We start from the raw sequence: 12,287 nt of genomic DNA on the forward strand, positions 1-12,287 counted from the left end.
AGTTATTTGAGGTATTTGGAAAGTAAATAATGATAGGGAGAACAGGAAAGAGAATTCAAAGTACCATCAGCCTGGTTATAAATCTACCAATGTTCATACTCTGGCATTCCATCAGCCTAACAAAAACAATCTTAAACCCAGAATTTGGCACCAGGGTGCAAAAAAAAAACCTCTAGGAAAAATCCTAGAGTTCAGTCTCAATTAGCAGAAAAGAGAATTCCTAATGCATAGGAATGCATAGAGAGAGCATGGAAATCTTGGGCTAATTTTTGTCTTCTATTTTCTTGTGCCCTGGACCCCAGGTAATCTCTAGGTGGTGGAAGCAGTAATGAGCATTCGGGCCCACAGGAATCTATATTGTAATGGAGGGCAGACTCCTTTACAATCCACAGAGCTCTGGTCCCCAGAGACTGAGTCAAACCCCTACAGATTTCTTTTTCTGTCTTATTGGGGCTTGTCTCTGGATGCAGAAGCAATTGCAGAGGCTTATGGCAGGGAAGGATAATCAAAGTCCCAGTTTTATGGCCTAAGAATTAAGAGGAAGGAGCATGAAACTAGAAAATAACAAACAGGAAATCACAGAGAGGGAAGAGCCTGGGAAAGAGACACCATAAAATTTTTCTTAATGAATTTCTGCCCTCAACTCAAAGTTGGGCATAGGTGGACTGATTTAATCAACATAGGAAAGAATTTGAGGATGGAACTACCAGATTATTGCTCTAGTCTCATGATGACTACTGTGTAATACCCACATGGGACAGCTCCAAACTGCATTGCAAACAAAGACTTGGAAATCTTTGGAAAGATTGGAATTAACTTTGGGACAACAGCCTGCAGAGGGTGGATTAGAATGTGTATTCTGAACCTAAACAGTTTGATTGGCTGCTGAAACCAAAAATAGCATTTTTCATAGGATTTTTTTTTTAAAGAACTGTAACCTCATAACAAAATATCAACAATTCCCCAGGTAGAATACAAAATTATTCAGTATATGAAGAACTAAAAAAATACCAATTCACAAAGGGAAAAAAAAATCAACAGATGCTAACACTAAGATAAAATATCTGACAAAGAATTTAAAGCAGCTGTTACAAAAATGTTCCACCAAGCAATTTCCAACACTCATGAAATAAATGAAAAAAATAGGTAGGCACAGGGAAAAATAGAAGATATAAAAGAAATTGAATGGAAATATGAGAACTAAGCAATACCATAACTGCAATTGAGAAAAAACAAAAACTCATTAAAAAGTCTTAATACCAGAATGTACATGACAGTGGAAAAGATCGGTGAACTCAAATATAGCACAATAAAAATTATCCAGTCAGAACAACAGAGGAGAAATAGATTGAAAAAAAAATTGACAGAGCCCCAGGAATGCGTAGAATAATAACAAAATATCTTAACATTGCTCCATTACAGTTCTGAAAGAAGAGAAGAAAAAAACGTAGATCTAAAAAAATTTTTTGAAGAATGAATAGCTAAAAACTTCCTATTTAGCAAAAGACACAACCTTAAATATTCAATTTGCACATCCCAAAGAGGATAAACCCAAAGAAATCCATGATCTAACACATATATTCAAACTGCTGAGAATTAAAAGCAGTGAACAAACCTTTAGACAGGCAGAGAAAAGCAAGGCACTACCTATGGGAAAACAATAATTCAAATGACACTGAATTTCTCATCAGAAACCATGGAGACCAGAAGCAAGTGACACACATTTTTTAGGTACTGAGAAGAAATTACTATTGACCCAGATTACTTTATTCAGTGAAAATACTCTTTTTAAAAAAAAGAGAAATAAAATATTCTTAGATAAAAAAAATCTAAGAGAACTTTTTGCCAGTAAACCTGCTTTCGAAAAAAAATATATATATATACATATGTATATATAGCCAAGCGCTAAATCCTATTTTTTATATATATATATATATATATACACACACACACACACACACACACACACACACACACATACACATAGCACTTGGATTTAGCACTTGGCTCTTTTATTTCCTTAACAGTGAAAGAGAAGGGAGGCAGAACTTCAGAGCCATGTGGAGTGGCTGTAAGTTCTGGCCTCCCCTGTCAGTGCCTGTCCACTGCCTTCACTCCAAACTCCACTGAAAGCCCACAAGTCAACAGAATTTCTGGCCTCTGGAATGTCGCCCCAAATGCCACTTGAGTTTGGCAAAGAAATACTCCATTGGTTAATGCAGAGTCAGAAACAAACATCCTGCCCAGCCCTAATGAGTCTTCCCCAGCCTCCAGAAATGACATCCTTGGGCATAACATAAATGTTTCAGATAAAAGCAAAATAATACCAGAAAGAAAAGTGGAACATAGGAATGAAGGAAGAAAACAGAATGGTAAAGTAAAAATATCTTCCATTATTGAAAGTTAAAATTATACCATTGATTCACAGGGTTTTCAGTGGATATCAAGTATAGGAAAATATGGCAACTGACCCACCACAGAGAAGAATAGTAAGATATACAGAGTGGGTAGATTTCTCTATTCCATTTGAACTTGATAAAACATGATTCAAATTAACCTATAATAAAGTTAAATCATTGCCTAGGCCCACATTTTTTAACCAGGGTGCTATGGCACACAGGCGTGCTATGAAAGGATCTTAGGTATACTGCAAAAATTTTTAAAGATCACTAATTAAGTTATTTTTGAAAGAAGTTCAAAGCGCAGTAAGTATATTCTTTTCTTACTCTTTTTTTTTAACAACATAATTTAAGTATGCTATAGAAGTTTAACTATAGGTTCAAGTGTGCTGTGAGATTTTTTTAAAAGGTTAAAAACATTGTACTAGAGCAATCACTTAAAAATTTTGCAATGAGATATAGTCAAAAACTCAATGGACAAGTAAAATAAAATACCAAGAAATGTTCAAGTAATGTAAAAGAATGAAGGATATAGGGAATAGAGGAACAAAAATGAAGCAAATAATCTAAAACTAAATAATACACTTAGATCCAAGTATATCTATAAGTATATTAAATATAAATGGTCTGAGGACATCAATTAAAAGACTGAAATTATCAGCATGGACAGCAAAACAAGACACAAATATACACTATCCATGTGAAACACAAATTAAATACAATGCTTTAGGTAGGTTAAAAAGAAAAGAATAGAAAAAGACGTAACATGCAAACTTTCACAAAAGAAAGTTGGAGTTGCTTTATTTGTATTAGACAATGTAGATTTTAGACCAAAGAAAATCACCAGGAGTAAAGAGGAGGGAATTAGAAAGATGGCAGATTAGAAGCAGCCTGCAAGTGCACTGCTCTCAAGGATAAAGAATACTCTGTAGGCAGATATCTACCTATGGACAGCTCTTCTTGAAAGGGACATTGTGAAATCACAGAAAAGAAACACAGACACTCAGTATGAATTAAAGGATGACAGGATGATACATTGGACAAGATCTGTCTACATGCAGGGAAGACTAAGAGGACAGAGCACTGGGGTGTTGTGCTCATTCTTCGGGCACTCTGGCTGAATTGTGAGAGGGGTATCTCCACCACCACAGGCCTCTGCCCAGAGGGAACAGGGATCTGTCTGTGTGGAGCCTTTTCCCCAGACAACAGGTGCAGTAGTGATAGGACAGCAACCAGTCACAGGTTTCTACAGCTAAAGCCATCCTGTGCTCTCAGGTGCATGGTGCCTGTGCAACACCAAGCACCACTCTGTGGCAGTGACTTCATATCACCCCCACCAGGATGGGAAATCAGTAGACTAAGCAGAGCCTCCTCTGTGAATGGAAGCCAAGCACCCTTGCTCTATAGAGCACAGCAGTATCTGAACACAGGAATTAACTGACGGACTGCAGGCTCCAACCTGTTTGGCCTTGGATGATGACTGTTTCAGTGTATCCTGAAAAGGATATGGAGAACTCCACAATCCTCAGGCTGCTGGAACCAACCTCCAACCACACGCATGACTTGGCAGCCCTGTAAAACAGCCTGCCACCTGCTCAGCCCTAACCCCATGCTGCAGGTCAGATCAGCCTGCTGCCAGCAGGATCCTGCTTCCAGCTCTGAGGCCCTGCTCAAAGCCATGCTTCTGGTTCATCTCCAGTCCTAGCTAGCTCTGAGGCTTTCATGCAGAAATATAACACATCACTCCTGATACCCCAGAGCTCCTGCCAGGCCCAGGACACCACCCCTGAGATTCCAGTGGTATACCTAGGTACCAAGATCCCACTGCTAAGCTTCCACCACTGCTACAGGGCTGACAGAACAACCCCAAAGTTCAACACCCTGCCAGAAATCCCCAGCATCAAACCTCCAATACACTAGGAATTGGTTTAAGCAAATCCCACAGCCCAGGAGCTGATGGCCACTCCCTAGAAAGCCTCATCCAGCTGCCACTGTCACCTCTATAGAGAGAAATCCTAGTCAAAACAATCTACACAATGGCAGCTTCCATGAAGAGGTTCTCACCTAGCTGCCGACTCAAACATCCTACAACTATCTAGTGAACAACCCAATACCCAGCACAAAGATTAAACTACAGGCTTTAACAGTGGTAATCACAGGTGAACAGGAAAAATCAGAATGTCTACATTGTAAACTTCTAGCGCACAGCCCTCTCCCCTGCTGCATCAACATTCCAGCATAGAGGGAAAAGCACTACATAGGGACCTCCCTTTCTTGTAATTAAGCAGAAGAGTTCCCAGCAAAGAACAAGTGCCTTGCAAATATATTACATTTGAGTCAAGAAAAGTGACTCAAATGAAAACAAGAAAAACAGCAAAAAAAAAAAAAAAAATTAACACCCCCAAGGGAACACAATGGAGCTACAGTAGTGAACTGCAACCATGGAAATTGCTAAAAAGACAGAAATGGAATTCAAAATGCAGATAGCAATTAAGATGAATGGAAATGAAGAGAAAGTTGAAAACCTATAAAAAGAACCAAAAATATTTCAGGAAATTAATGAAAAACTCACTAAAGATCTAGACAACATAAGAAAGGATATGATAGAATGTAAGGAAATGAAAGAGTCATTTATAAAATCTCACAACACAGCAGAATGCTTCAGCAACAAAGTAAACCCAGGAGAAGAAAGAATCTCTTAAAGGAAAGACTCTTAAGCTAACCCAGTCCTTTAAGGAGGCACAGGAGACAGTATAAAGGCAAAGCAATCACTTACAGAAATTTGGGATTATATAAAGTGAGCTAACATATGTGAATTATAGGTATCCCTGAGGGAGAAGAAAGAGCAAAAAGCACAGAAATATATATTCAAGAAAATGATTGAGGAAAAGTTATTTGGCATTGTCAGAGATACAGACATTCAGATATAAGATGATCATTGAACATTTGGAAGATTAGCAAATAGGACATCTCTAAGACACACAGTAATAAACCTGACCAAAGTCACAGTGAAGGAGAAAATTCTATGAGCAGCTAGACACAAACAACAACTGACCTACAAAGGAAAACTTATCAGGCTAAAGTAGACTTCTCAGTGGAAACTTTATATGTCAGAAGAGAATGGTGCCCCATTGTCAGTCTTTCTTCAACAGGACAATTGCAAGCCTAGAATTTTCTCCAGTTGATGGAGAAATTAAGACTTTTCCAGACAAGCAAAGACTAAGAGAATTTATTGTGACCAGATCTTCACTGCAGGAAACACTCAGAACTGTATTATGAATGAATCAATACAATAACACAAAATCACCCAAAGAAGCAAAAGTTCACAACTCCTAGAAAACAATAGCACAACAGGGAAAACAAAGCAACATGGTGCTACTCAACATGAGGAACAGAACAGCATCCCACAAATCAATTCTATCTTTTAATGTTAATGGTTTAAATATGCAACTCAAAAAATATAGCCTGGAGGGAGGCAAGATGGCAGACTAAAGCCAGCTTTTGGTAGAGGCTCCCATCCAGAGGGAGAAATAATGGCCAGAAATAATGCAATAAAGTGGAAGATCAGGAGCTGAGCTGAGAGAGGATCAATAGGTTCGCATCACCTCTGCTGCAATAAGCTAGGACTCCAAGGAAACAAATTTCAGGTACAAAATCCATAAGGATGGGAATCCTTCCCCTTCTGCACCTCCCTCCCCCCAGGAGAGCAGCTTGAGGTGAGTAGAGAACAGCAGACCTTTTGTTTCACCAAAGGGGAGAGAACAACTGAGGGCTAGGACTCCCTCCATGGACAGATACCGCTGCAAGCCCAGGCAGTCTCTCACCTGGGCCAAAAGTTGATCTAATATTCTCCCTACCTTCCTGAATTCCCAATCCATCCCTCCCCCCAACTCCTGGCAATCTGGAAGAGTACCCCCTGCAAAATCCAGATCATTTGGCAGATTTTTGCTAGGGTGAGACACCTCATGAGCTATGGAACAGTTGCACTGAAACTATAACTTTAATAGGGGTGGGGAGTCACAAAGGGAGAGGCCAGTCCCATGTTGGAAAGAGCATGGCTCAGTCCTGTGCTACCAACCACTGGGGACTACAGATAGCAGCTCCCAAGCTCAGCAGCCTTTGGTGGGCAGCTCAGCTCCTCGCAGGGCTCCTGCAACCAGCAGCCCACAGCCAGTGACTCCCGCCTGGCTTTTGTGACTCCAGTGGCCCACAGCCAGAGACTCAGCCCTCTGGCTCCTACAACCTATGGCCCCTGCCCAACCACTCCCGCCAACTTCTGCCCAGCTCCTGCTGTAGGCTGGGGCTCTGACTCTGCCCTTCAGCTCCCAGCCATACTCCTGAGACTCATAGCCCACAGCTGGTTACTCCTACCCAGCTCCTGTGACACTTGAGGCCCCCAAGGCCAATGATTCTGCCCTCCAGCTTCCCACTGGGCTCCTGCAGCCCAAGGTCAGGGATCAGTGATATCGCCCTCCCATTCCCCACCTGGCTCCTGTGGCCCTTGCAATCTGTGGCAATGCCCTCCAGCTCCTGCCAGCTCCTGTGGCCTGCACACAGCAGTATCCTGACCATGGCAGTGCCACCCCTAATAGTGGCCTCAGCTCCATGGTCCCTCCCACTGGGGTCAAATTGAGCTGCCAGTGGACCCCTGCTGCCTAGATGCTGAAGACCTTTTGAACTCTCCCACTAGATCAGTGTTTGTGTCCACTGGGACAATTGGTTTGGAACTCTTGACCTGGGCCAATCACCTGGGGACCCACCAAGATTGTACCCTGGCTGTGTTGTTGTGGAAGTGTGGGATTCTACCCTTCCAGTTGTCACCTGTGGAGGGTGAGGTGGGGTGCCTTAGTTGCTTATATATCTCCACAGCTGAGATTTCAGCCCAAAGACACTGATTCACTAGGATTGGACAGAGACTAGCTGAATACTGGTCAGCACCATCTAGGCCACCAACCAAGCAGGTGCCCAGAGTTTTGGGCAGTAGTTCTGAATGAGACCTTTGTAAATCTCTAAAGGAAAAGCCACAATCACCAGTCCCAGTTCTTGGTTAAAGGGCTGGTTAATTAAACTCCAGAAGCCCTCAATTCAATTTCACCTTGCCAACTTCTCTAGCCAAACAGTGAGAAATAATGATGGGGCAGAATCAGCGGAAAAACTCTGGCAACATGAATAATCAGAGTAGATCAACTCCCCAAGGGGTGACAAAGGAAACACAGTAGAAGATCACATTCATAAACAAATGACTGAGATGTCAGAAATCAAATTCAGAATTTAGATTGCAAATAATATAACAGAATGTAGATAAAGATAGAATTAGAAATTCAAGGAGCAATGCAAAAGCTGTCTCAAGAATTCAATGAATTCAAAGACAAAAATTATCAAAGACTTTGACACATTGAGGCAAAAACTGCAGCCCTCAAAGATCTGAGAAATATAGTAGAATCCCTCAGTAACAGAATGGAGCAGGCAAAAGAAAGGATCTCTGACACTGAAGACAAAGCTTTTGAATGCTCCCAAACACTCAAAGAAGAGAACTGGAGAGCAAAAATGGATCATTCCTTGAGAGAAGTGTGGGACCACTCGAAAAGAGCAAACATTCACCTCAAAGGAATCCCTGAAGGAGAAGAGGATGGTCCTAAAAGCACAGATGCTCTACTCCAAGAGATAATTGAGGAGAACTTCCCAGCATAGCAAGAGATACTGAAATTCAGACAGAAGACAGTTTCAGAACCCCAGCATGACTTGACCTAAATAAAACATCTTCTCAACACATTGTAATTAACTTTTCCAAAGTTAATATAAAGGAGAAAATTCTGTAAGCAGCCAGACATAAGAAAATCATAATCTACAAAGGGAAGAATATTAGAATGACTGCAGATCTTTCTGCTGAAACTTTTCAAGCCAGAAGAGGATGGTCACCAACCTTCAATCTCCTAAAACAAAACAACTTTCAGCCCAGGATCCTGTATCCAGCTAAATTGAGCCTCATTTATGACAGAGAAGTTAAATACTTTAATGACATACACATGTTGAAGAAATTTGCCATAACCAAACCAGCTCCTCAGGATGTCCTCTGACCCATCCTCCATAATGACCAGTACAATGCTCTACCACCAATGTAAACTCACTCTGAAATTCCTGACCAAAACCCAATTTCCATGGTGGTGAAAAGATTCAAAAAGTCCACTGGACTTTCAAAAAACTTGACACCCAAAATACTACCAGGCTTATCAATACTCTTAATTAATGTGAATGGCTTAAACTGTCCTCTTAAGAGGCACAGGTTGGCTGACTGGATACAAAAACTCAGACCATATATCTGCCACATACAAGAATTTCATCTTACCTTAAAGGATAAATATAGACTCAGGGTGAAAGGATGAGCATCTGTAATCCAGGCAAACAGAAATCAGAAAAATCAGGGGTGACAATTTTATTTGCAGATACACTAGGCTTTAAACCAACAAAAGTAAGGAAAGACAAGGATGGTCACTTCATATTTGTTAAGGGAATCACTTAACGTGATGAAATCTCAATTATTAACATTGATGCACCCAACCAGAATGCTCCTTAATTTATAAGGGAGACCCTAACAGACATGAGCAATTTAATATCTTCCACCACCATAATAGTTGGACATTTTAACACCCTATGGCAGTGTTGGATAAATCCCCCAGTAAAAAACTAAGCAAAGAAATTTTGCACTTAAACTTCACCATACAACAATTTAATTTAACAGACATCTACTGAACATTTCATCCTAACTCCTGAACATACCATATCAAGCAGCAAGATTGAATTGATAATAAAAGGTCTTACATATAAAAATCCCCTAGACCAGATAGATTCACAGATGAATTCTAAATGACTTACAAGAAAAACTGGTACCCATTCTGCAGAAATTATTCCAAAATGTTGAGAAGCAGAGAATCCTTCCCAACTCAATCTATGAAGCCAGTATCACCTTGACACCAAAGCCATGAAAAAACACAAGGAAAAAGGAAATTACAATCCAATATCCCTTATGAATATAGATGCAAAAATCCTCAATAAAATACTAGCAAACCCAATACAAAAGCACATCAAAAAAAATAATAATAATCCACCATGATCATGTGAGCTTTACCTTAGAGATACAAAGATAGTTTAACATACATAAATCAATAAATGTGATTCATCACACAAACGGAAGCAAAAACAAAAACCATATGACCATCCTAATGAAGGCAGAAAAACCATTCAAAAAAAGCCAGCATACTTTCATGATAAAAACTTTTAATAAAACAGGTGTTGAAATGATCCCATCTCAGAATCAGCAAGGGACTTGAAACTTTGCAGAAGAAGACAGGTGCACGGCCTACAGACATATGAAAAAATGCTCATCATCCTTAATCATCAGAAAAATGCAAATCAAAACAAACTACTTTGAGATATCATCTAACTCCAGTAAGATTAGCCCACATCACAAAATCACAAAATCATAGATGTTGCTGCGGATGTGGAGAAAAGGGAACACTTTTACACTGCTAGTGGGATTGCAAACTAATATGTTCCTTTTGGAAAGATGTTTTAAGAATACTTAGGGATCTACAAATAGATCTACCATTTGATCCTACAATTCCTCTATTGGGTATATATCCAGAAGACCAAAAATCACATTATAGCAAAGATATTTGCACCAGAATGTTTATTGCAGCACAATTCATAATTGCTAAGTCATGAAAGAAGCCCAAGTGGCCATCAGCCCACAAATGGATCAATAAATCATGGTATATGTACACCATGGAATATTATGCAGCCTTAAGGAAAGATGGAGACTTTACCTCTTTCATGTTTACATGGATGGAGCTAGAACATATTCTTCTTAGCAAAGTATCTCAAGAATGGAAGAAAAAGTGTCCAATGTACTCAGCCCTACCATGAAACCAATTTATGGCTTTCCTATGAAAGCTATAATGCAATTATAGCCCAAGAATATGGAGAAAGGGGAAAGGGAGAGATGGGGAGGGGGAGGATGGGTGGAGGAAGGGTAATTTGTGGGACCACTACTACAGTGCTTCTTACAAGGGTACATGTGAAATTTACTAAATGTAGAATATAAATGTCTTAACACAGTAACTAAGAAAATGCCGTGAAAGCTATGTTAACCAGTTTGATGAAAATATTTCAAACTGTATATAAAACCAGCACATTGTACCCCATGATTGCATTAATGTACACAGCTATGATTTAGTAAAAAAAAAAAAAAAAAAAAGAACAGGAGTTGAAGGAACATAACTCAATATCATTAAAGCTACATACAACAATTGCAAAGATCTGGAATAAACTCAAGTGCCCCTCAATTCACAAGTGGAATAACAAAACATGGTAAGTGTATACCAGGAAGTACTACTTAGCCATAAAAATACAGGAGTTAATAAAGTCTTTTGCAGTAATTTGAAAGTAACTGGAGATCATTATCTTACTCAAAGTACCTCACGAATGGAAAAACAAACGCTATATGTACTCTCTGATTAATTAAAATTAACCAATGGATACTCAAGTATATATTGGAAACCAAGCAGCAGAGAAGGGAGGAGAAGGGGAGAAGCAAATCCCACCTAACAAGTAAAATAAGCACTAATTGAGTGATTGGCATATTTATAGCCTTGATTCAAGCTATGTAAGAAAACACATGTACCCCCTTAATATTTTGACATTTAAAAAAGTAAGGAAAAACTTTGCATAATGATGCAAGGGCCAGTTCACCATGAAAACATAACAGTCCCAAATGTGAAGCCCAAGTGCCCATCGATCCACAAATTGATCAATAAACTGTGGTATATGTACACCATGGAATACTATGCAGCCCTAAAGAAAGATGGAGCCTTTACCTCCTTCATGTTTACATGAATGGAGCTGGAAAATGTTCTTCTTAGCAAAGTATCACAAGAATGGAAGAAAAAGTATCCAATGTACTCATCCCTACTATGAAACTAATTTACAGCTTTCATTTGAAAGCTATAACCTAATTATAGCCTAAGAATATGTGGAGGAGGGCAGGAGAGGGGGGGTGGATAGGTGGAGGGAGGGTAATTGGAGGGATCACTTCTATGGTTTATCTTACAAGGGTACAAGTGAATCTTTCTAAGAGTAGACTATATAGATGTCTTAACACAATAACTAAGAAAATGACATAAAGGCTATGTTAACCAGTTTGATGAAAATATTTCAAATTGTATATGAAAACACTACACCGTACCCCATGATTGCATTAATGTACACAACTATCATTTAATTAAAAAAAAAAAAAACAGTCCCAAATGTGCACACACCTAACACTAAAGCTCCAAAATTCAGGACATAGAAATGGGAAAACTAAAGAAGAAATTGACAAATTTACCATTACAGACGGAGATGTCAATGTTCTTCTCTCAGTAAAAGATAAGACAGACTGAAAATCAGTAAAGATACATAAGAACTCAACACCACCACCAATCAAGAGGATCTAATTAACATTTATAGAATATTATATCCAGTAACAGCAAAAGACATATTCTTTTCAAGTTTACAAGAAACATTTACCAAAATAGACCATACACTGCATTGCAAAACAAAACTTTAGCAAATTTAAAACAATTAAAAACAGACATAGTATATTCTTTAATCAAAATATAATTAAAGAAGAAATCAGTGACAGGGAACATTTCCAAACACTTAAAAATTAAACAATACACTTGTAAAACCAAGGAAACAAAACAAAAAAGTAAAAAGTGAAATAATTTATCAAAAAGATAGTGTAAAGAACATAGAGAGATCTCCTGTGTGTATGGATGCACAGAGAAAACCAAATACTGAAAGTGAAGTAGAAACAATGGCCGGGTTCAGTGGCTCCTGTCTGTAACCCTA

The sequence above is a fragment of the Otolemur garnettii genome, unplaced genomic scaffold (genome assembly GCF_000181295.1).
Source record: "Otolemur garnettii isolate 467f Iridium unplaced genomic scaffold, OtoGar3 scaffold00008, whole genome shotgun sequence".
In the NCBI taxonomy this organism is placed as follows: domain Eukaryota; kingdom Metazoa; phylum Chordata; class Mammalia; order Primates; family Galagidae; genus Otolemur; species Otolemur garnettii.